The sequence below is a fragment of the Manis pentadactyla genome, chromosome 12 (genome assembly GCF_030020395.1).
Source record: "Manis pentadactyla isolate mManPen7 chromosome 12, mManPen7.hap1, whole genome shotgun sequence".
Classification (NCBI taxonomy): Eukaryota; Metazoa; Chordata; class Mammalia; order Pholidota; family Manidae; genus Manis; species Manis pentadactyla.
In genome coordinates, this window is record NC_080030.1 from 82,901,798 (window position 1) to 82,926,603 (window position 24,806).

Genomic DNA, 24,806 nt, shown 5'->3' on the forward strand with positions numbered 1-24,806 from the left:
ATCCCTACCTGTCTTCTCTGTGTTATGCTGCCTTCCCCGGGCCCCGGCACCCCCGCCGCCCCACCCCCTACGTTATGTGTGCGAGCCGTAATGCCCCTTTTCCCCACTTATCCCTCCCTCCCCACCCATCCTCCCCAGTCCCTTTCCCTTTGGTAACTGTTAGTCCACTCTTGGGTTCTGTGAGTCTGCTGCCGTTTTGCTCCTTTAGTTTCTGCTTTGTTCTTTTACCCCACAGATGAGTGAAGTCATCTGATGCTTGTCTTTCTCCATCCTGCTCATTTCACTGAGCATAATACCCTCTAGCTCCATCCGTGTTGTCGCAAACGGTAGGATTTCTTTTCTTCTTACGGCTGAATAATATTCCATCTTGCATATGTACCACCTCTTCTTTATCCATCCGCCTACTGACGGACACTCACGTTGCTTCCATTTCTTGGCTATTGTGCGTAGTGCTGTGATAGACATAGGGGTGCGTGTGTCTTTTTCAAACTAGGCTCCTGCATTCTTAGGGTACATTGCTGGGAGTGGAATTCCTGGGTCAAATGGTATTTGTACTTTTCTGTTTTTTGAGGAACCTCCATACTGCTTTCCACAATGGTTGAGCTGAGATGTGCATTCCCACCAGCAGTGTCGGAGGGTTCCCCTCTCTCCACATCCTCGCCACCGTCTGTTGTTGTGTGTCTTCCCGATGGTGGCCATCCTGACTGGTGTGAGGTGATATCTCATGGTGGTTTTAATTTGCATTTCTCTGAGGATTGGCGGTGTGGAGGATCTTTTCATGTGCCTGCTGGCCACCTCAATTTCTTCTTTGGAGAAGTGTCTGTTCAGATCCTCTGCCCATTTTTTAATGGGATTATTTGCTTTTCTTGTCTGTTGAGGTGCGTGAGCTCAACCCTTTATCGGATCTGTCATTGATGAATATATTCTCGCATATACTTTAGGGTACCTTTTTGTTCTATTGAGGGTGTCCTTTGCTGTACAGAAGCTTTTCAGCTTGATGTAGTCCCACCAGTTCATTTTTGCTCTTGTTTCCCTTGCCCGGGGAGGTTATGTTCTTGAAGAAGTCGCTCATGTTTATGTCCAGGAGATTTGTGCCTATATGTTTTTTTTCTGAGAGTTTTATGGTTTCATGACTCACATTCAGGTCTTGGATCCATTTCGAATTTACTCTTCTGTATGGGGTTAGACAGCGATCCAGTTTCATTCTCTTACGTGTAGCTGTCCAGTTTTGCCAGCACCGTCTGTTGAAGAGAGTGTCATTTCCCCATTGTATGTCCCCGGCTCCCTCATCATATATTAATTGACCACATATGTTTGGGTTAATGTCTGGAGTCTCTTATTCTGTTCCACCCGTCTGTGGCTCTGTTCTAGTGCCAGGAGCAAACTGTCTTGATCAAGACTGTGGCTTTGTAGTAGAGCTTGATGTTGGGGAGCGAGATACCGCACCCACACACACACACACACACACAGACCACACACAGACACACACACACACACACACCACACACACACACACCACACACACACACACACCACACACACAGACCACACACACACACACACACACCACACACACACACACACACACACACACCACACACACACACACACACCACACACACAGACCACACACACACACACACACCACACACACACACACACACACACACCACACACACACACACACACCCCACACACACAGACCACACACACACACACACACACACACACACACACACCACACACACACACCACACACACAGACCACACACACACACCACACACACACACACACACACACACACACACCACACACACACACACACACACACACACACCACACACACACACACACCACACACACCACACACACACACACACCACACACACACACACACACACACACACAGAGACATGCTTTCTTCCTCCTTCTCAGGATTGCTTTGGCTATTCGGGATCTTTACACACACACACACACAGAGAGACATGCTTTCTTCCTCCTTCTCAGGATTGCTTTGGCTATTCGGGATCTTTGGCGTTTCCATATGAATTTTTGACCTATTTGTTCCAGTACGTGGAAGAATGCTGTTGGTGATTTGATAGGGACTGCACCCGATCTGTAGATTGCTTTGGGCAGGATGGCCATTCTGACGATATTTATTCTTCCTAGCCAAGAGCGTGGGATGAGTTTCCATTTGTTAGCGTCCTCTTTAATTTCTCTTAAGAGTGTCTTATAGTTTTCAGGGTATAGGTCTTTCGCTTCCTTGGTTAGGTTTATTCCTAGGTATTTTATTCTTTTTGATGCAGTTGTGAATGGAATTGTTTTCCTGATTTCCCTCTCCTTTGGTTCACTGTTAGTGTACAGGAAAGCCTCAGATTTCTGTGTGTTGATTTTGTGTCCCGCAGCTCTGCTGTATTCCGGTTATCAGTTGTAGCAGTTTTGGAGTGGTTTCTTCAGGGTTTCCTTACGTACAGTATCGTGTCATCTGCAGATGGTGACCGCCTAGCTGCTTCTTTACCAGTCTGGATTCCTTGTATTTCTTTGTCTGTTCTAATTGCCGTGGCTGGGACCCCCGGGACTGTGTTGAATAACGGTGGGGAGAGTGGGCACCCCTGTCTCGTTCCCCATCTCAGAGGAACGGCTTTCAGCCTCTCGCTGTTGAGTATGACGTTGGCTGTGGGTTTTATCATATACGGCCTTTATTAGGTTGAGGTGCTCGCCCTGTATACCCACTTGGTTGAGAGTTTTTATCGTGAGTGGATGTTGCGTTTTGTCGGATGCTTTTTCAGCATCTGTGGAGACGATCGTGTGGTTTTTGTCTTTCTTTCTGTTTATGTGGTGGATGGTGTGGATGGATTTTCGAATGCTGTCACCATCCTTGCATCCCTGGGATGAATCCCACTTGATCAGGGTGTTTGATCCCCTTGATGTATTTTTGAATTTGGTTTTGCTAATATTTTGTTCATTTCCTAGGTATTCTTGCTCCTCATCCGCAGTTCCTGAAAATCCTTCTGAGCCACAACTGTCCAATGGGTGTCTCGTTAGGTTAACGCAGAGGCTTTGGGGCCCTAGCCCAGGGTAGAGGCTGGTCGCCAGGGGCACCAGGCTTGTGGTTAGCGGGTGGGAGCTTTCAGCCCTCAGCCCCCAGGGAAGGAAGAGGAAAGGGATGAGGGCTGGAGGTTGAATCAGCAATGGGCAGCGATTTAGTCAGTCATGACTCTGCAGTGAAGTCCTCACAGAACCCCATGAGAAGAGCACAGCTCTCTCTCAACTTCAGCTTCTCTATCAGAGCTTCCATGCTTGGGAAACCAGGTCGCCTGCACAGGCCACCATGCCAGAACCCAAGCACCTGGAGGATAGAAGCTGCTTTATTTGGGACCTTGCCGTATGTGTGTGTTCATCTGGCTCTTGTGTGCCTTGTGATATGTACTCTTATTTGAACTGGTAAACGTGTTCCCTGAGCTTCTGAGGCACTCTAGCAACTTGGTCAGACCTAAGGGGGAGGTCGTTGGAACCTCCAATAATAGCCTGTAGGTGGGAAGCACAGGCTAATTGCGTGGGCCTGGTAACCGGTCTCTGGAGTTGGGGTGGAGGGCAGTCTTGGGGACAGAAACCTTACCCTGGGGAATCTGGTGCTGCCTCCAGGCAGATGTCATCAGAGTTGAGAGTTCTCAGAAACCCTGCTGGTGTTCGAGAATTGCCTGGTGTTGTATGCATTGGAAACAGGCCCGGTATCCTGAAGGGAGTTCCACTGCTGTGTATGAAAAAGAACGCTGGGTCATACCGTACCGCTATGAATATTTTTAGGCACCTCCACACTGTTTTCCACAGTAGCTGAACCAATTTATATGGTCACCAAAAAAGCACGAGGGTTCCCTCCCTTTTCTCCACATCCTCATCAACGTTTGTTATTTCTTGTTTTTTGGTACAAGCCGTTCTGACTGGTGTGAGGTGATAGTTTGTTGTCAGGTTTTTTTTTTGTTATCATTAATCTACAATTACATGAACAACATTATGGTGACTAGATTCCCCCCTATTTCAAGTCGCCACCCCATACCTGATTACATACCATCAGCGTACTCAGATGCTATAGAATCACAACTTGTCTTCTCTGTGTTGTAATGCCTTCCCTATGCGCCAACACCCCTCCCCACACAGACGTTATGTATGGTAATCGTAAGGTCCCCTTTCTTTTTCCCCACCGTTATCCCTCCCTTCCCACCCATCCTCCCCAGTCCCTTTCCCTTTGGTAACTGTTAGTCCATTCTTGGGTTCTGTGATTCTGCTGCTGTTTTGTTCCTTCAGTTTCTCTTTGTTCTTATACTCCACATGTGAGTGAAGTCACTTGGTACTTGTCTTTCCCCACCTGGCTTCTTTCACTGAGCCTAGTCATAATACCCTCTAGCTCCATCCGTGTTGTTGCCAGCGGTAGGATTTGTTTCCTTCTTATGGCTGAGTGATACTCCATTGTGTATAATGTGTACCACGTCTTCTTTATCCATTCACCTGCTGATGGACACTTAGGTTGCTTCCATTTCTCGGCTCTTGTAAATAGCGCTGCGATAAGCATAGGGGCGCATCTGTCTTTTTCAAACTGGGCTGCTGCACTCTTAGGGTAAATTCCTAGAAGTGGAATTCCCGGGTCAAGTGGTATTTCTATTTTGAGCTTCCTGAGGAACCTCCATACTGCTTTCCACAATGGTTGAGCTGAGATGTGCATTCCCACCAGCAGTGTCGGAGGGTTCCCCTGTCTCCACATCCTCGCCACCGTCTGTTGTTGTGTGTCTTCCCGATGGTGGCCATCCTGACTGGTGTGAGGTGATACCTCATGGTGGTTTTAATTTGCATTTCTCTGAGGATTGGCGGTGTGGAGGATCTTTTCATGTGCCTGTTGGCCACCTGAATTTCTTCTTTGGAGAAGTGTCTGTTCAGATCCTCTGCCCATGTTTTAATTGGATTATTTGCTTTTTCTGTGTGGAGGTGCGTGGGCACTTCATACGTATTTTAGATGTCATCAACCCCTTATCGGATATGCCATCTATGAATCTGTCCTCCCATACTGTCGGATGTCTGTGTTCTACTGATGGTTTTTAAACAGAATCTTCTACCCCCTGCCATCTCATTCCAACTCTGAGTCAATTTTTTTTTTTTTCCCTCAGAACACCAACCCGCCCAGAAAACTGGAACGAAGAGGAGAAGATGTGATAGAGGAACATCGAGCCTAAACTGAGAGGTGAGATGGTGGAGACTGGTAGTAAGTATCTTTCCATGTGCTGCTTTCAAGGTTCACGGGGAAAAAAGGTTGCCACGGAGGTAAAGCCCGGGATGTGGACGTCACCTGGTATCGGTGGAGCCACCTAGCCACTAGCCATTCATGGGAAGGCTAGCGTGCGGCACTGTTATTTCCTGCGGAGTTACACGTGCGGCGTCCCCCCGTTGCAGTTCGGTCAGGCCCCGTGTGGGACTGCCCTGGCACTGGCCGGGGTGGATCTGAGAGCTGTGCCCGTTCCTGCTGGGCTGCCCCAGCATCCCTTTCAGAACAAGGCCTCCAAAGTGCTCCTGGGAGAGAGAGAGAGAGAGAGACAGAGACAGAATTATGCCCAAGAGACAGGGGCAACTTTTTGCTGGAGCTCCATGAGCATGTTTCTGATTTTTATGTGGGGATCCCTCTCACAAAGATGGATCGAGTCCTGTTACCAGGTTCCTTTGGCTTTGACGTTTCGTATTTGTAGGTGGCGCCCTGTACAGCGCCCAGAAGCTTTTCCCTCTGGAGCTGCTCAGCCCTTGGGGTGATGGCAGGCAGGGGTCACGGGGGCGGCGCTGGTGCCCGCGGGAGGGAAGAGGTCTTTCCCGCTTCCCGGCCGCAGTGCCTGTGTCCACCGCCAGGGCCAGTTTGCGGAGCACGCGGGGAGAAGCCTCTGTGCTTTGCACCCGTGGCTGCCGTAGGTGGGGCCGTCCTGTCGCTGGCCTGGCGCGATGGAGGGGAGCAGCCGGTTTGCGAGCCGGTGCTGGCGGGGGAGGAAGGTGCAGCAGGCCACCGTGTTGTGTTATCAGTCACATCACGGTGGGGGGCCTTGGAGCTGCGTAGGCAGCCAGGGTGCGTGGAGCGCCCGGAGCTCCTAAAAGTTCCCCCACCTGCTGGGCAGAGTGCACCCGGACAGGTTTGCGCACCTGTGCTTTCTCCCGAGCGGCGAGCTCTGTGCAACCCTTGCCCCTTTAGCAGCTCTCTCGCTGTTAGGAAGTCTCTCAGACTGCCCGCCTTTCTTTCATCCCACAGCAGCCGGATGTGGATCCCTGTGTTGCGCGAGTGGCAGGAACCTCAAGTCTCTCCAAGTGCTCCGCCTGTCTTTGCTTTCCAACCCCACCGGTCCTCCAGAGCATCATGTGAGGTAGGTCCGTGCTCCCGGAGCAGATCTCCAGGGCTGGGTGTCAAGCAGTCCTAGGCCTCCACCCGCCTCCCCGTTTCCGTTTCTCTTCCTCCCTCCGGTGAGCTCGGGTGCGGGAAGGGCCTGCCGGGTCCCTCCGGATCACGGCTTTGGTACGTCACCCTTCACCTTGAGGTGACGGCCTGCCGCGGCAGCCTCCTCTCCTGCTTCTCTTCCAGGATCTGGTGTAGTTGTGATATTTCCACATTGTATGTACGTATGCATGTATGTGGTTTTCGGAGGAGGTTTCTGCCTCCCCTCTCACACTGCCTGCCGTCTTTAATCCCACCAAGCCATCTTTAATTTTTTTTTTTTCTTTTTCAGTTTCAGTTTCACTTGGATAGGGTACCTTTTCCCACCCCTTCAACTTGTAGTTTGTCTGTGTGCTCGGATCTCAAGTGAGCCTCCAGTAAGGGAGCACGTAGGCGGTCTTGAGTTTTCATCCATTCATTCAACCCTGTGTCTTTTGTTTGGAGCATTTAAAGTCTTTCCCTTTACTGTGATAATTGATAGCTGTGTCCTTATGGCACTTCTTCAAGTTGATTTCTGTCTCCTTTTCGCTTGTAGTTCTTCTCTGTGCTTTCATCGTTGCTCTCCTGGTTATGAGCGATAGCTTTGTTGAGTATTATGCTTTCTTACCTGTCTGTCTGTCTGTCTGTCTGTCTGTCTATCTGTCTATCTTATCTATCTGATCTCTCTACTCTCATCTATCTACTGTCATCTCTGTGTCTATCTATCCAAACTATCTAATCTACCACCTATCTGTCTGTCATCTGTCATCTATATGTATCTATATCAATGTGGCTATCTAACCTGTATGTATCTATATCATCTATCTAGTCTGTCATCTTTATCAATCTATCTACCTGTCATCTATCTATGTGTATCTATAGGTGTCTGTCTAATCTGTCCACCTGATCTATCATGTATCATCTATCTAATCTGTCTGTCTGCCTAGTCTGTCTAATCTCTCTGTATGTATCTATATGGTCTATGTAACCTATCATTCTATCTCATCTGTCAGTCTGATCTAATCTATCCATCTATCTAATGTATCTGTCTATCTATCTATGTGTTTGTTCATTTTGTCCATTTTTGTCAACGTACCGTCACTAGGCGCGCAGTCATTCCTCTGTCTCCTTCTCAGTCTTGATTCCTTGTGTTTGTTTCTGTGAGTTAGCTGTGTCTTTGGGTCTTGAGAGGAGTGGCCGTGGGTTGGAACACCTGGGTAGGTGGCCCGAGTCCGCTGGGTGTAGATGGCCGGCTGGACTCTCTAACCAGTGCGGGCTGGGGCCCTCCGGGTGCTCTGCCCTGGCGCTGGCCCTGCCGGGGCGGCTGCGTGAGCTGCGGGGCAGATCCGAGGCCCCACACAGGGAGCACCCCGGCCGGCCTGCTGGGGCCGAGGCAGGTGCACGCCCAGTAGTAGGTCTTTGTGCCTGCGTGCCGATGTCACCTCGATGGCCCTGCTTGGCCGCCCATCTCCAGAGAGCATGTGTAGTCGCAGGTTCAGTGAGCCGCCTTCTTGGGGACACGCGGGGCTGGTGTGGGCTAGTGGCCCGTGGGCTTGCTGAGGTGGCAGGCCAGCTAGCTCGCGGGGAAACTGCTCCCCTCTGTTGTCAAGGTGGAGGTGGAGTTTCAGTGCATTTAGGCATTTAGATGTGAGTGAGGTCTATCTGAAATGGAATAGTAGCATTTAGAGCTGTGTTTTCTGTTGGTGTGGAAAGGGTGCTGAGCATAAAGAGTTGGGTGGCGGTGGCAGGAATTCGAGGAATGTTGATGTCCTTGCATTTATTTATGTTCTGTCAAGGGAAGTGATTCTGAAGTAACCTTTTACTCATGTATGAAGGTGGTGCGTAAGGGTCACCCCACGTCAGTCGTGGTGAGATGAAGTGAGGTGATAGAATTAAAGCCTGTACCCCTTGGCCTTATACGTAGGAGACGCACCGTGGGTGCTCTTTGCTGCTCTCCTGTCCTGGCTTATTGCCTTAACTAACGTGATGGTTCAGAGTGGTCCCAGCGAGATTTCCAGCAAAATCTTTCTACAATTGCATAGAAACACTTGGGATATCCATATCCCCAGAGGCTAGTGGAAAAGTTTACTCTTTCTGGTCACTGTTTGCAGGTTGTTCGCTCTATCGCGCATTTCTTTGTTACTTTTAGACCGATAGGGGCAGTGGTACACGCACACGCACACGCGCGCGCGCGCGCACACACACACACACACACACACACACACACAGAATTAAACATGTTTAAGAACCAAAACGAAAAGAGTGGTTTTCTGTGTCACAGCAGGGATTCCCTAGCCTGCGGCGAGCTCAGAGCAGTGGCAGAGAAGAGGGAAGGGGCCTCGTTAGCCAACCCGGTCTCCCTCCTCTGGACTTGCCTCCCCCTGGGCTGTCATCCCTTAAACGCTCAGCACGCAGGCCTCGCGTGGAGCACGCACAGTCATAAAACGCGGCTACTTCCACATCCCAGTCACTGGGGCGTGGGGCATGTTACATTGTTCGGTGTGGCTCAAAGCGTTATCACTCGTGTATGTGAGTTCTTCCTCGGTAACAGAGTGAAAGAGTAAAGACAGCCAGAGGCATATTAGCAAGAACAGGGTTTAGTGGGAAAATATAATACACCCACACAGATCTGGGAAAGACTTTCTTTAATGGATAGCAGGGAGGATAGGAAGCCCCAAAAAAAGGACATGGGCCTTGTACGGGGCTGGGGGAGACCGGTAGACGGCCGCAAGGGTGGCGGCGTGTCCAGCGCGTCACCGTCGTCGGGGGTAGGGCTGAGCCCGGCGGTTGTGCCACGTGTGGCATCGGGCCGGTGGGGACCGGAAGATGGCCCGCAGGGGCGACGTGGTGTCCATAGGCGCACCGGCCGTGTCAGAGTCCGGCCCCAGGGCGGCGGCGGCGGCCCACGGCGGCGGCGTGGTGTCCATAGGCTCGCCGGCCGTGTCAGAGTCCGGCCCCAGGGCGGCGGCGGCGGCCCACGGCGGCGGCGTGGTGTCCATAGGCTCGCCGGCCGTGTCAGAGTCCGGCCCCAGGGCGGCGGCCCACGGCGGCGGCGTGGTGTCCATAGGCTCGCCGGCCGTGTCAGAGTCCGGCCCCAGGGCGGCGGCGGCGGCCCACGGCGGCGGCGTGGTGTCCATAGGCTCGCCGGCCGTGTCAGAGTCCGGCCCCAGGGCGGCGGCGGCGGCCCACGGCGGCGGCGTGGTGTCCATAGGCTCGCCGGCCGTGTCAGAGTCCGGCCCCAGGGCGGCGGCGGCGGCCCACGGCGGCGGCGTGGTGTCCATAGGCTCGCCGGCCGTGTCAGAGTCCGGCCCCAGGGCGGCGGCGGCGGCCCACGGCGGCGGCGTGGTGTCCATAGGCTCGCCGGCCGTGTCAGAGTCCGGCCCCAGGGCGGCGGTGGTGGCCCACGGCGGCGGCGTGGTGTCCATAGGCTCGCCGGCCGTGCCAGAGTCCGGCCCCAGGGCGGCGGCGGCCCACGGCGGCGGCGTGGTGTCCATAGGCTCGCCGGCCGCGTCAGAGTCCGGCCCCAGGGCGGCGGCGGCCCACGGCGGCGGCTTGGTGTACATAGGCTCGCCATCCGTGTCAGTGTCTGGCCGCAGACCGGTGGCCCACGGGGGCGGCCTGGTGTTCAGAGGCTCGCCCTCCGCGTCAGAGTCCGGCCCCAGCGGCGTGGTGTCCATAGGTCCTTCGTTTGAGGCAGGCATGAGAATAGGGTACGAAGCTAGGGAGAGCTTCCAACTCCTCCTCAGGCCGAGCGCGCACGGAGCTGCCCAGCTAGGGTAGCCTCTGATAGGTCAGCCAGAGGACGCATCACAGAGCAGCCGCCCGGGCAACCGTGATGTCACCCAAGGGGGAGGGGAGCCCCCACTGCCGTGAGCACACCAGCCCCACCCAGAGGAGACCCTGGCCTAGTGTCACAGGGTGTGGCCCCCACGCCAACCCCAGTAGTGTCCCCAGCTTCCCCCCCACCCCCCGGGACTGCCCGCCGAGGGCCGTGCAGGTGTCAGGGCCAGCCAGACCACCATGCAGACCGTTCAGGGCCGCAGTGCTCGCGTCTGTCAGAGCTACGCCCGCCCGGGTGTCGCCTCTGCACGCGCTCGGGACCCGGGGTGCGGCGGCCAGTGCTGTGCCCCCGTGGTCCCTGAGGCCGGGGCTGCCGGGGCGCCGCCCGCCCTCGCCCCGGGCCTTCCCATCTTCTCTGGGAGGCCTGGAGCCAGACATGCTTCCTCCGCCATGGCCAGCCAGGCGGGTGACAGATTCCGAGGAGGGGACCGTCCGCGTGACTTCCCTTTCTAGCTAGCGGGCAGGTTCTTTCTTCGCTTCCCGGAAAGCCTAGGTCAGGGACCACCAGGTTTCAGCATAGCAACATTCCACGTTCTGACTGAGCCTGGCAGCCCAGATTTTTCTCTTTGGTCTCGTTTTGGGGCCTGTGTCTGGTATACGAGTAACACAACACAGTAAACTGGGAAACACTTTTTATTTTCTTACTGTCATTTTCTTATGTTTATTCATTTTGTTATCCTTAATCTACAGTTACATGAAGAACATTATGTTTTCTCGACTCCCCCCTTCACCAAGTCCCCCCCCACAAACCCCGTGACAGTCACTGTCCATCAGTGTAGTAGGATGCTGTAGAATCACTACTCGTCTGCTCTGTGTCGCACAGTCCTCCCTATGCGCGCCCCCCCCACCCCGCCCCACATTATACATGCTAATAATCGTAAGGCCTCCTTTCTTTTTCCCCACCGTTATCCCTCCCTTCCCACCCATCCTCCCCAGTCCCTTTCCATTTGGTAACTGTTAGTCCATTCTTAGGTTCTGTGATTCTGCTGCTGTTTTGTTCCTTCAGTTTCTCTTTGTTCTTATACTCCACATATGAGTGAAATCCCTTGGTACTTGTCTTTCTCCACCTGGCTTATTTCACTGAGCCTAGTCATAATACCCTCTAGCTCCATCCGTGTTGTTGCCAACGGTAGGATTTGTTTTCTTCTTATGGCTGAGTGATACTCCATTGTGTATAATGTGTACCACGTCTTCTTTATCCATTCACCTGCTGATGGACACTTAGGTTGCTTCCATTTCTCGGCTCTTGTAAATAGCGCTGCGATAAGCATAGGGGCGCATCTGTCTTTTTCAAACTGGGCTGCTGCACTCTTAGGGTAAATTCCTAGAAGTGGAATTCCCGGGTCAAGTGGTATTTCTATTTTGAGCTTCCTGAGGAACCTCCATACTGCTTTCCACAATGGTTGAGCTGAGATGTGCATTCCCACCAGCAGTGTCGGAGGGTTCCCCTGTCTCCACATCCTCGCCACCGTCTGTTGTTGTGTGTCTTCCCGATGGTGGCCATCCTGACTGGTGTGAGGTGATATCTCATGGTGGTTTTAATTTGCATTTCTCTGAGGATTGGCGGTGTGGAGGATCTTTTCATGTGCCTGCTGGCCACCTCAATTTCTTCTTTGGAGAAGTGTCTGTTCAGATCCTCTGCCCATTTTTTAATGGGATTATTTGCTTTTCTTGTCTGTTGAGGTGCGTGAGCTCTTTATGTATTTTGGATGTCAACCCTTTATCGGATCTGTCATTGATGAATATATTCTCGCATATACTTTAGGGTACCTTTTTGTTCCATTGAGGGTGTCCTTTGCTGTACAGAAGCTTTTCAGCTTGATGTAGTCCCACCAGTTCATTTTTGCTCTTGCTTCCCTTGCCCGGGGAGGTTATGTTCTTGAAGAAGTCGCTCATGTTTATGTCCAGGAGATTTGTGCCTATATGTTTTTTTTCTGAGAGTTTTATGGTTTCATGACTCACATTCAGGTCTTGGATCCATTTCGAATTTACTCTTCTGTATGGGGTTAGACAGCGATCCAGTTTCATTCTCTTACGTGTAGCTGTCCAGTTTTGCCAGCACCGTCTGTTGAAGAGAGTGTCATTTCCCCATTGTATGTCCCCGGCTCCCTCATCATATATTAATTGACCACATATGTTTGGGTTAATGTCTGGAGTCTCTTATTCTGTTCCACCCGTCTGTGGCTCTGTTCTAGTGCCAGGAGCAAACTGTCTTGATCAAGACTGTGGCTTTGTAGTAGAGCTTGATGTTGGGGAGCGAGATACCGCACCCACACACACACACACACACACACAGACACACACACACACACACACACACACACACACCACACACACACACACCACACACACACACCACACACACACACACACACACCACACACACACACACACACACACACACACACCCTACACACACACACCACACACACACACACACACACACACACACACAGACACACAGAGACATGCTTTCTTCCTCCTTCTCAGGATTGCTTTGGCTATTCGGGATCTTTGGCGTTTCCATATGAATTTTTGACCTATTTGTTCCAGTACGTGGAAGAATGCTGTTGGTGATTTGATAGGGACTGCACCCGATCTGTAGATTGCTTTGGGCAGGATGGCCATTCTGACGATATTTATTCTTCCTAGCCAAGTGCGTGGGATGAGTTTCCATTTGTTAGCGTCCTCTTTAATTTCTCTTAAGAGTGTCTTATAGTTTTCAGGGTATAGGTCTTTCGCTTCCTTGGTTAGGTTTATTCCTAGGTATTTTATTCTTTTTGATGCAGTTGCGAATGGAATTGTTTTCCTGATTTCCCTCTCCTTTGGTTCACTGTTAGTGTACAGGAAAGCCTCAGATTTCTGTGTGTTGATTTTGTGTCCCGCAGCTCTGCTGTATTCCGGTTATCAGTTGTAGCAGTTTTGGAGTGGATTCTTCAGGGTTTCCTTACGTACAGTATCGTGTCATCTGCAGATGGTGACCGCCTAGCTGCTTCTTTACCAGTCTGGATTCCTTGTATTTCTTTGTCTGTTCTAATTGCCGTGGCTGGGACCCCCGGGACTGTGTTGAATAACGGTGGGGAGAGTGGGCACCCCTGTCTCGTTCCCCATCTCAGAGGAACGGCTTTCAGCCTCTCGCTGTTGAGTATGACGTTGGCTGTGGGTTTTGTCATATACGGCCTTTATTAGGTTGAGGTGCTCGCCCTGTATACCCTCTTGGTTGAGAGTTTTTATCGTGAGTGGATGTTGCATTTTGTCGGATGCTTTTTCAGCATCTGTGGAGACGATCGTGTGGTTTTTGTCTTTCTTTCTGTTTATGTGGTGGATGGTGTGGATGGATTTTCGAATGCTGTCACCATCCTTGCATCCCTGGGATGAATCCCACTTGATCAGGGTGTTTGATCCCCTTGATGTATTTTTGAATTTGGTTTTGCTAATATTTTGTTCATTTCCTAGGTATTCTTGCTCCTCATCCGCAGTTCCTGAAAATCCTTCTGAGCCACAACTGTCCAATGGGTGTCTCGTTAGGTTAACGCAGAGGCTTTGGGGCCCTAGCCCAGGGTAGAGGCTGGTCGCCAGGGGCTCCAGGCTTGTGGTTAGCGGGTGGGAACTTGCAGCCCCCAGCCCCCAGGGAAGGAAGAGGAAAGGGATGAGGGCTGGAGGTTGAATCAGCAATGGCCAGCGATTTAGTCAGCCATGACTCTGCAGTGAAGCCCTCCCAGAACCCTATGAGAAGAGCACAGCTCTCTCTCTCTCTCTCATCTCCTGCTTCTCTGTCAGAGCTTCCATGCTTGGGGAACCAGGTCGCCTGCACATGCCACCATGCCATTCCCCAAGTCCCGGGAGGACAGAAGCTCCTTTACTTGGGACCTTGCCGTGTGTGCGCGTGCGTGTGCGTGTGAAGCGCGCGCGTGCGCTGCTGTGTCCTTTATGATAGTCTTTGTTAAACTGGTAAACGTGTTTTCCTGAGCTGCTGAGGCACCCTAGCAACTTGGGCAGTACTTACTAAGGGGGAGGTCGTTGGAACTTCCAATCCTAGCCTGTATGTAGGTGGGAAGCACAAGCTAATTGCATGGGCCTGGCAACCGGGCTCTGGAGTTGGGGGTGGAGGGCAGTCTTGAGGATAGAAACCTTACCCTGGGGAATCTTGTGCTGCGTCCAGGCAGATATCCTCAGAGTTGAGTTCTCAGAAACCCTGCTGGTGTTGGAGAATTGCTTGGTGTTGTATGCATTGGGAACAGGTCCGGTATCCTGAAGGGAGTTCCACTGCTGTGTATGAAAAAGAACGCTGGGTCATGTGGTACCGCTATGGATATTTTTAGGAACCTCCACACTGTTTCCCATAGTAGCTGCACCAATTTACATGGTCACCAACAGTGCACGAGGGTTCCCTTTGTCCACTTCCTCATCAACGCTTGTTATTTCTTGTTTTGCTTTTTTTTGTTTTTTTTTTCTCTTCTTTTGGTACTAGCCATTCTGACTGGTGTGAGGTGATAGCTCGTTGTGATTTTTGCGTGTGTGTGACCGTTAATGTACAATTACATGAGCAACATGGTTACTGGACTCCCCCTCCCACTATCTTATCAAGTCCCCCCCACCCCTTACCCCATTACAGTCACTGTCCTTCGGCGTCATAAGACGCTGTAGAATCCCTACCTGTCTTCTCTGTGTTATGCTGCCTTCCCCGGGCCCCGGCACCCCCGCCGCCCCACCCCCTACGTTATGTGTGCGAGCCGTAATGCCCCTTTTCCCCACTTATCCCTCCCTCCCCACCCATCCTCCCCAGTCCCTTTCCCTTTGGTAACTGTTAGTCCACTCTTGGGTTCTGTGAGTCTGCTGCCGTTTTGCTCCTTTAGTTTCTGCTTTGTTCTTTTACCCCACAGATGAGTGAAGTCATCTGATGCTTGTCTTTCTCCATCCTGCTCATTTCACTGAGCATAATACCCTCTAGCTCCATCCGTGTTGTCGCAAACGGTAGGATTTCTTTTCTTCTTACGGCTGAATAATATTCCATCTTGCATATGTACCACCTCTTCTTTATCCATCCGCCTACTGACGGACACTCACGTTGCTTCCATTTCTTGGCTATTGTGCGTAGTGCTGTGATAGACATAGGGGTGCGTGTGTCTTTTTCAAACTAGGCTCCTGCATTCTTAGGGTACATTGCTGGGAGTGGAATTCCTGGGTCAAATGGTATTTGTACTTTTCTGTTTTTTGAGGAACCTCCATACTGCTTTCCACAATGGTTGAGCTGAGATGTGCATTCCCACCAGCAGTGTCGGAGGGTTCCCCTCTCTCCACATCCTCGCCACCGTCTGTTGTTGTGTGTCTTCCCGATGGTGGCCATCCTGACTGGTGTGAGGTGATATCTCATGGTGGTTTTAATTTGCATTTCTCTGAGGATTGGCGGTGTGGAGGATCTTTTCATGTGCCTGCTGGCCACCTCAATTTCTTCTTTGGAGAAGTGTCTGTTCAGATCCTCTGCCCATTTTTTAATGGGATTATTTGCTTTTCTTGTCTGTTGAGGTGCGTGAGCTCAACCCTTTATCGGATCTGTCATTGATGAATATATTCTCGCATATACTTTAGGGTACCTTTTTGTTCTATTGAGGGTGTCCTTTGCTGTACAGAAGCTTTTCAGCTTGATGTAGTCCCACCAGTTCATTTTTGCTCTTGTTTCCCTTGCCCGGGGAGGTTATGTTCTTGAAGAAGTCGCTCATGTTTATGTCCAGGAGATTTGTGCCTATATGTTTTTTTTCTGAGAGTTTTATGGTTTCATGACTCACATTCAGGTCTTGGATCCATTTCGAATTTACTCTTCTGTATGGGGTTAGACAGCGATCCAGTTTCATTCTCTTACGTGTAGCTGTCCAGTTTTGCCAGCACCGTCTGTTGAAGAGAGTGTCATTTCCCCATTGTATGTCCCCGGCTCCCTCATCATATATTAATTGACCACATATGTTTGGGTTAATGTCTGGAGTCTCTTATTCTGTTCCACCCGTCTGTGGCTCTGTTCTAGTGCCAGGAGCAAACTGTCTTGATCAAGACTGTGGCTTTGTAGTAGAGCTTGATGTTGGGGAGCGAGATACCGCACCCACACACACACACACACACACAGACCACACACAGACACACACACACACACACACACACACACACACACCACACACACACACACCACACACACACACACACCACACACACAGACCACACACACACACACACACACCACACACACACACACACACACACACACCACACACACACACACACACCACACACACAGACCACACACACACACACACACCACACACACACACACACACACACCACACACACACACACACACCCCACACACACAGACCACACACACACACACACACACACACACACACACACCACACACACACACCACACACACAGACCACACACACACACCACACACACACACACACACACACACACACACACCACACACACACACACACACACACACACACACACACCACACACACCACACACACACACACACCACACACACACACACACACACACACACAGAGACATGCTTTCTTCCTCCTTCTCAGGATTGCTTTGGCTATTCGGGATCTTTACACACACACACACACAGAGAGACATGCTTTCTTCCTCCTTCTCAGGATTGCTTTGGCTATTCGGGATCTTTGGCGTTTCCATATGAATTTTTGACCTATTTGTTCCAGTACGTGGAAGAATGCTGTTGGTGATTTGATAGGGACTGCACCCGATCTGTAGATTGCTTTGGGCAGGATGGCCATTCTGACGATATTTATTCTTCCTAGCCAAGAGCGTGGGATGAGTTTCCATTTGTTAGCGTCCTCTTTAATTTCTCTTAAGAGTGTCTTATAGTTTTCAGGGTATAGGTCTTTCGCTTCCTTGGTTAGGTTTATTCCTAGGTATTTTATTCTTTTTGATGCAGTTGTGAATGGAATTGTTTTCCTGATTTCCCTCTCCTTTGGTTCACTGTTAGTGTACAGGAAAGCCTCAGATTTCTGTGTGTTGATTTTGTGTCCCGCAGCTCTGCTGTATTCCGGTTATCAGTTGTAGCAGTTTTGGAGTGGTTTCTTCAGGGTTTCCTTACGTACAGTATCGTGTCATCTGCAGATGGTGACCGCCTAGCTGCTTCTTTACCAGTCTGGATTCCTTGTATTTCTTTGTCTGTTCTAATTGCCGTGGCTGGGACCCCCGGGACTGTGTTGAATAACGGTGGGGAGAGTGGGCACCCCTGTCTCGTTCCCCATCTCAGAGGAACGGCTTTCAGCCTCTCGCTGTTGAGTATGACGTTGGCTGTGGGTTTTATCATATACGGCCTTTATTAGGTTGAGGTGCTCGCCCTGTATACCCACTTGGTTGAGAGTTTTTATCGTGAGTGGATGTTGCGTTTTGTCGGATGCTTTTTCAGCATCTGTGGAGACGATCGTGTGGTTTTTGTCTTTCTTTCTGTTTATGTGGTGGATGGTGTGGATGGATTTTCGAATGCTGTCACCATCCTTGCATCCCTGGGATGAATCCCACTTGATCAGGGTGTTTGATCCCCTTGATGTATTTTTGAATTTGGTTTTGCTAATATTTTGTTCATTTCCTAGGTATTCTTGCTCCTCATCCGCAGTTCCTGAAAATCCTTCTGAGCCACAACTGTCCAATGGGTGTCTCGTTAGGTTAACGCAGAGGCTTTGGGGCCCTAGCCCAGGGTAGAGGCTGGTCGCCAGGGGCACCAGGCTTGTGGTTAGCGGGTGGGAGCTTTCAGCCCTCAGCCCCCAGGGAAGGAAGAGGAAAGGGATGAGGGCTGGAGGTTGAATCAGCAATGGGCAGCGATTTAGTCAGTCATGACTCTGCAGTGAAGTCCTCACAGAACCCCATGAGAAGAGCACAGCTCTCTCTCAACTTCAGCTTCTCTATCAGAGCTTCCATGCTTGGGAAACCAGGTCGCCTGCACAGGCCACCATGCCAGAACCCAAGCACCTGGAGGATAGAAGCTGCTTTATTTGGGACCTTGCCGTATGTGTGTGTTCATCTGGCTCTTGTGTGCCTTGTGATATGTACTCTTATTTGAACTGGTAAACGTGTTCCCTGAGCTTCTGAGGCACTCTAGCAACTTGGTCAGACCTAAGGGGGAGGTCGTTGGAACCTCCAATAATAGCCTGTAGGTGGGAAGCACAGGCTAATTGCGTGGGCCTGGTAACCGGTCTCTGGAGTTGGGGTGGAGGGCAGTCTTGGGGACAGAAACCTTACCCTGGGGAATCTGGTGCTGCCTCCAGGCAGATGTCATCAGAGTTGAGAGTTCTCAGAAACCCTGCTGGTGTTCGAGAATTGCCTGGTGTTGTATGCATTGGAAACAGGCCCGGTATCCTGAAGGGAGTTCCACTGCTGTGTATGAAAAAGAACGCTGGGTCATACCGTACCGCTATGAATATTTTTAGGCACCTCCACACTGTTTTCCACAGTAGCTGAACCAATTTATATGGTCACCAAAAAAGCACGAGGGTTCCCTCCCTTTTCTCCACATCCTCATCAACGTTTGTTATTTCTTGTTTTTTGGTACAAGCCGTTCTGACTGGTGTGAGGTGATAGTTTGTTGTCAGGTTTTTTTTTTGTTATCATTAATCTACAATTACATGAACAACATTATGGTGACTAGATTCCCCCCTATTTCAAGTCGCCACCCCATACCTGATTACATACCATCAGCGTACTCAGATGCTATAGAATCACAACTTGTCTTCTCTGTGTTGTAATGCCTTCCCTATGCGCCAACACCCCTCCCCACACAGACGTTATGTATGGTAATCGTAAGGTCCCCTTTCTTTTTCCCCACCGTTATCCCTCCCTTCCCACCCATCCTCCCCAGTCCCTTTCCCTTTGGTAACTGTTAGTCCATTCTTGGGTTCTGTGATTCTGCTGCTGTTTTGTTCCTTCAGTTTCTCTTTGTTCTTATACTCCACATGTGAGTGAAGTCACTTGGTACTTGTCTTTCCCCACCTGGCTTCTTTCACTGAGCCTAGTCATAATACCCTCTAGCTCCATCCGTGTTGTTGCCAGCGGTAGGATTTGTTTCCTTCTTATGGCTGAGTGATACTCCATTGTGTATAATGTGTACCACGTCTTCTTTATCCATTCACCTGCTGATGGACACTTAGGTTGCTTCCATTTCTCGGCTCTTGTAAATAGCGCTGCGATAAGCATAGGGGCGCATCTGTCTTTTTCAAACTGGGCTGCTGCACTCTTAGGGTAAATTCCTAGAAGTGGAATTCCCGGGTCAAGTGGTATTTCTATTTTGAGCTTCCTGAGGAACCTCCATACTGCTTTCCACAATGGTTGAGCTGAGATGTCCATTCCCACCAGCAGTGTCGGAGGGTTCCCCTCTCTCCACATCCTCGCCACCGTCTGTTGTTGTGTGTCTTCCCGATGGTGGCCATCCTGACTGGTGTGAGGTGATATCTCATGGTGGTTTTAATTTGCATTTCTCTGAGGATTGGCGGTGTGGAGGATCTTTTCATGTGCCTGTTGGCCACCTGAATTTCTTCTTTGGAGAAGTGTCTGTTCAGATCCTCTGCCCATGTTTTAATTGGATTATTTGCTTTTTCTGTGTGGAGGTGCGTGGGCACTTCATACGTATTTTAGATGTCATCAACCCCTTATCGGATATGCCATCTATGAATCTGTCCTCCCATACTGTCGGATGTCTGTGTTCTACTGATGGTTTTTAAACAGAATCTTCTACCCCCTGCCATCTCATTCCAACTCTGAGTCAATTTTTTTTTTTTTTCCCTCAGAACACCAACCCGCCCAGAAAACTGGAACGAAGAGGAGAAGATGTGATAGAGGAACATCGAGCCTAAACTGAGAGGTGAGATGGTGGAGACTGGTAGTAAGTATCTTTCCATGTGCTGCTTTCAAGGTTCACGGGGAAAAAAGGTTGCCACGGAGGTAAGGCCCGGGATGTGGACGTCACCTGGTATCGGTGGAGCCACCTAGCCACTAGCCATTCATGGGAAGGCTAGTGTGCGGCACTGTTATTTCCTGCGGAGTTACACGTGCGGCGTCCCCCCGTTGCAGTTCGGTCAGGCCCCGTGTGGGACTGCCCTGGCACTGGCCGGGGTGGATCTGAGAGCTGTGCCCGTTCCTGCTGGGCTGCCCCAGCATCCCTTTCAGAACAAGGCCTCCAAAGTGCTCCTGGGAGAGAGAGAGAGAGAGAGACAGAGACAGAATTATGCCCAAGAGACAGGGGCAACTTTTTGCTGGAGCTCCATGAGCATGTTTCTGATTTTTATGTGGGGATCCCTCTCACAAAGATGGATCGAGTCCTGTTACCAGGTTCCTTTGGCTTTGACGTTTCGTATTTGTAGGTGGCGCCCTGTACAGCGCCCAGAAGCTTTTCCCTCTGGAGCTGCTCAGCCCTTGGGGTGATGGCAGGCAGGGGTCACGGGGGCGGCGCTGGTGCCCGCGGGAGGGAAGAGGTCTTTCCCGCTTCCCGGCCGCAGTGCCTGTGTCCACCGCCAGGGCCAGTTTGCGGAGCACGCGGGGAGAAGCCTCTGTGCTTTGCACCCGTGGCTGCCGTAGGTGGGGCCGTCCTGTCGCTGGCCTGGCGCGATGGAGGGGAGCAGCCGGTTTGCGAGCCGGTGCTGGCGGGGGAGGAAGGTGCAGCAGGCCGCCGTGTTGTGTTATCAGTCACATCACGGTGGGGGGCCTTGGAGCTGCGTAGGCAGCCAGGGTGCGTGGAGCGCCCGGAGCTCCTAAAAGTTCCCCCACCTGCTGGGCAGAGTGCACCCGGACAGGTTTGCGCACCTGTGCTTTCTCCCGAGCGGCGAGCTCTGTGCAACCCTTGCCCCTTTAGCAGCTCTCTCGCTGTTAGGAAGTCTCTCAGACTGCCCGCCTTTCTTTCATCCCACAGCAGCCGGATGTGGATCCCTGTGTTGCGCGAGTGGCAGGAACCTCAAGTCTCTCCAAGTGCTCCGCCTGTCTTTGCTTTCCAACCCCACCGGTCCTCCAGAGCATCATGTGAGGTAGGTCCGTGCTCCCGGAGCAGATCTCCAGGGCTGGGTGTCAAGCAGTCCTAGGCCTCCACCCGCCTCCCCGTTTCCGTTTCTCTTCCTCCCTCCGGTGAGCTCGGGTGCGGGAAGGGCCTGCCGGGTCCCTCCGGATCACGGCTTTGGTACGTCACCCTTCACCTTGAGGTGACGGCCTGCCGCGGCAGCCTCCTCTCCTGCTTCTCTTCCAGGATCTGGTGTAGTTGTGATATTTCCACATTGTATGTACGTATGCATGTATGTGGTTTTCGGAGGAGGTTTCTGCCTCCCCTCTCACACTGCCTGCCGTCTTTAATCCCACCAAGCCATCTTTAATTTTTTTTTTTTCTTTTTCAGTTTCAGTTTCACTTGGATAGGGTACCTTTTCCCACCCCTTCAACTTGTAGTTTGTCTGTGTGCTCGGATCTCAAGTGAGCCTCCAGTAAGGGAGCACGTAGGCGGTCTTGAGTTTTCATCCATTCATTCAACCCTGTGTCTTTTGTTTGGAGCATTTAAAGTCTTTCCCTTTACTGTGATAATTGATAGCTGTGTCCTTATGGCACTTCTTCAAGTTGATTTCTGTCTCCTTTTCGCTTGTAGTTCTTCTCTGTGCTTTCATCGTTGCTCTCCTGGTTATGAGCGATAGCTTTGTTGAGTATTATGCTTTCTTACCTGTCTGTCTGTCTGTCTGTCTGTCTGTCTATCTGTCTATCTTATCTATCTGATCTCTCTACTCTCATCTATCTACTGTCATCTCTGTGTCTATCTATCCAAACTATCTAATCTACCACCTATCTGTCTGTCATCTGTCATCTATATGTATCTATATCAATGTGGCTATCTAACCTGTATGTATCTATATCATCTATCTAGTCTGTCATCTTTATCAATCTATCTACCTGTCATCTATCTATGTGTATCTATAGGTGTCTGTCTAATCTGTCCACCTGATCTATCATGTATCATCTATCTAATCTGTCTGTCTGCCTAGTCTGTCTAATCTCTCTGTATGTATCTATATGGTCTATGTAACCTATCATTCTATCTCATCTGTCAGTCTGATCTAATCTATCCATCTATCTAATGTATCTGTCTATCTATCTATGTGTTTGTTCATTTTGTCCATTTTTGTCAACGTACCGTCACTAGGCGCGCAGTCATTCCTCTGTCTCCTTCTCAGTCTTGATTCCTTGTGTTTGTTTCTGTGAGTTAGCTGTGTCTTTGGGTCTTGAGAGGAGTGGCCGTGGGTTGGAACACCTGGGTAGGTGGCCCGAGTCCGCTGGGTGTAGATGGCCGGCTGGACTCTCTAACCAGTGCGGGCTGGGGCCCTCCGGGTGCTCTGCCCTGGCGCTGGCCCTGCCGGGGCGGCTGCGTGAGCTGCGGGGCAGATCCGAGGCCCCACACAGGGAGCACCCCGGCCGGCCTGCTGGGGCCGAGGCAGGTGCACGCCCAGTAGTAGGTCTTTGTGCCTGCGTGCCGATGTCACCTCGATGGCCCTGCTTGGCCGCCCATCTCCAGAGAGCATGTGTAGTCGCAGGTTCAGTGAGCCGCCTTCTTGGGGACACGCGGGGCTGGTGTGGGCTAGTGGCCCGTGGGCTTGCTGAGGTGGCAGGCCAGCTAGCTCGCGGGGAAACTGCTCCCCTCTGTTGTCAAGGTGGAGGTGGAGTTTCAGTGCATTTAGGCATTTAGATGTGAGTGAGGTCTATCTGAAATGGAATAGTAGCATTTAGAGCTGTGTTTTCTGTTGGTGTGGAAAGGGTGCTGAGCATAAAGAGTTGGGTGGCGGTGGCAGGAATTCGAGGAATGTTGATGTCCTTGCATTTATTTATGTTCTGTCAAGGGAAGTGATTCTGAAGTAACCTTTTACTCATGTATGAAGGTGGTGCGTAAGGGTCACCCCACGTCAGTCGTGGTGAGATGAAGTGAGGTGATAGAATTAAAGCCTGTACCCCTTGGCCTTATACGTAGGAGACGCACCGTGGGTGCTCTTTGCTGCTCTCCTGTCCTGGCTTATTGCCTTAACTAACGTGATGGTTCAGAGTGGTCCCAGCGAGATTTCCAGCAAAATCTTTCTACAATTGCATAGAAACACTTGGGATATCCATATCCCCAGAGGCTAGTGGAAAAGTTTACTCTTTCTGGTCACTGTTTGCAGGTTGTTCGCTCTATCGCGCATTTCTTTGTTACTTTTAGACCGATAGGGGCAGTGGTACACGCACACGCACACGCGCGCGCGCGCGCACACACACACACACACACACACACACACACAGAATTAAACATGTTTAAGAACCAAAACGAAAAGAGTGGTTTTCTGTGTCACAGCAGGGATTCCCTAGCCTGCGGCGAGCTCAGAGCAGTGGCAGAGAAGAGGGAAGGGGCCTCGTTAGCCAACCCGGTCTCCCTCCTCTGGACTTGCCTCCCCCTGGGCTGTCATCCCTTAAACGCTCAGCACGCAGGCCTCGCGTGGAGCACGCACAGTCATAAAACGCGGCTACTTCCACATCCCAGTCACTGGGGCGTGGGGCATGTTACATTGTTCGGTGTGGCTCAAAGCGTTATCACTCGTGTATGTGAGTTCTTCCTCGGTAACAGAGTGAAAGAGTAAAGACAGCCAGAGGCATATTAGCAAGAACAGGGTTTAGTGGGAAAATATAATACACCCACACAGATCTGGGAAAGACTTTCTTTAATGGATAGCAGGGAGGATAGGAAGCCCCAAAAAAAGGACATGGGCCTTGTACGGGGCTGGGGGAGACCGGTAGACGGCCGCAAGGGTGGCGGCGTGTCCAGCGCGTCACCGTCGTCGGGGGTAGGGCTGAGCCCGGCGGTTGTGCCACGTGTGGCATCGGGCCGGTGGGGACCGGAAGATGGCCCGCAGGGGCGACGTGGTGTCCATAGGCGCACCGGCCGTGTCAGAGTCCGGCCCCAGGGCGGCGGCGGCGGCCCACGGCGGCGGCGTGGTGTCCATAGGCTCGCCGGCCGTGTCAGAGTCCGGCCCCAGGGCGGCGGCGGCGGCCCACGGCGGCGGCGTGGTGTCCATAGGCTCGCCGGCCGTGTCAGAGTCCGGCCCCAGGGCGGCGGCCCACGGCGGCGGCGTGGTGTCCATAGGCTCGCCGGCCGTGTCAGAGTCCGGCCCCAGGGCGGCGGCGGCGGCCCACGGCGGCGGCGTGGTGTCCATAGGCTCGCCGGCCGTGTCAGAGTCCGGCCCCAGGGCGGCGGCGGCGGCCCACGGCGGCGGCGTGGTGTCCATAGGCTCGCCGGCCGTGTCAGAGTCCGGCCCCAGGGCGGCGGCGGCGGCCCACGGCGGCGGCGTGGTGTCCATAGGCTCGCCGGCCGTGTCAGAGTCCGGCCCCAGGGCGGCGGCGGCGGCCCACGGCGGCGGCGTGGTGTCCATAGGCTCGCCGGCCGTGTCAGAGTCCGGCCCCAGGGCGGCGGTGGTGGCCCACGGCGGCGGCGTGGTGTCCATAGGCTCGCCGGCCGT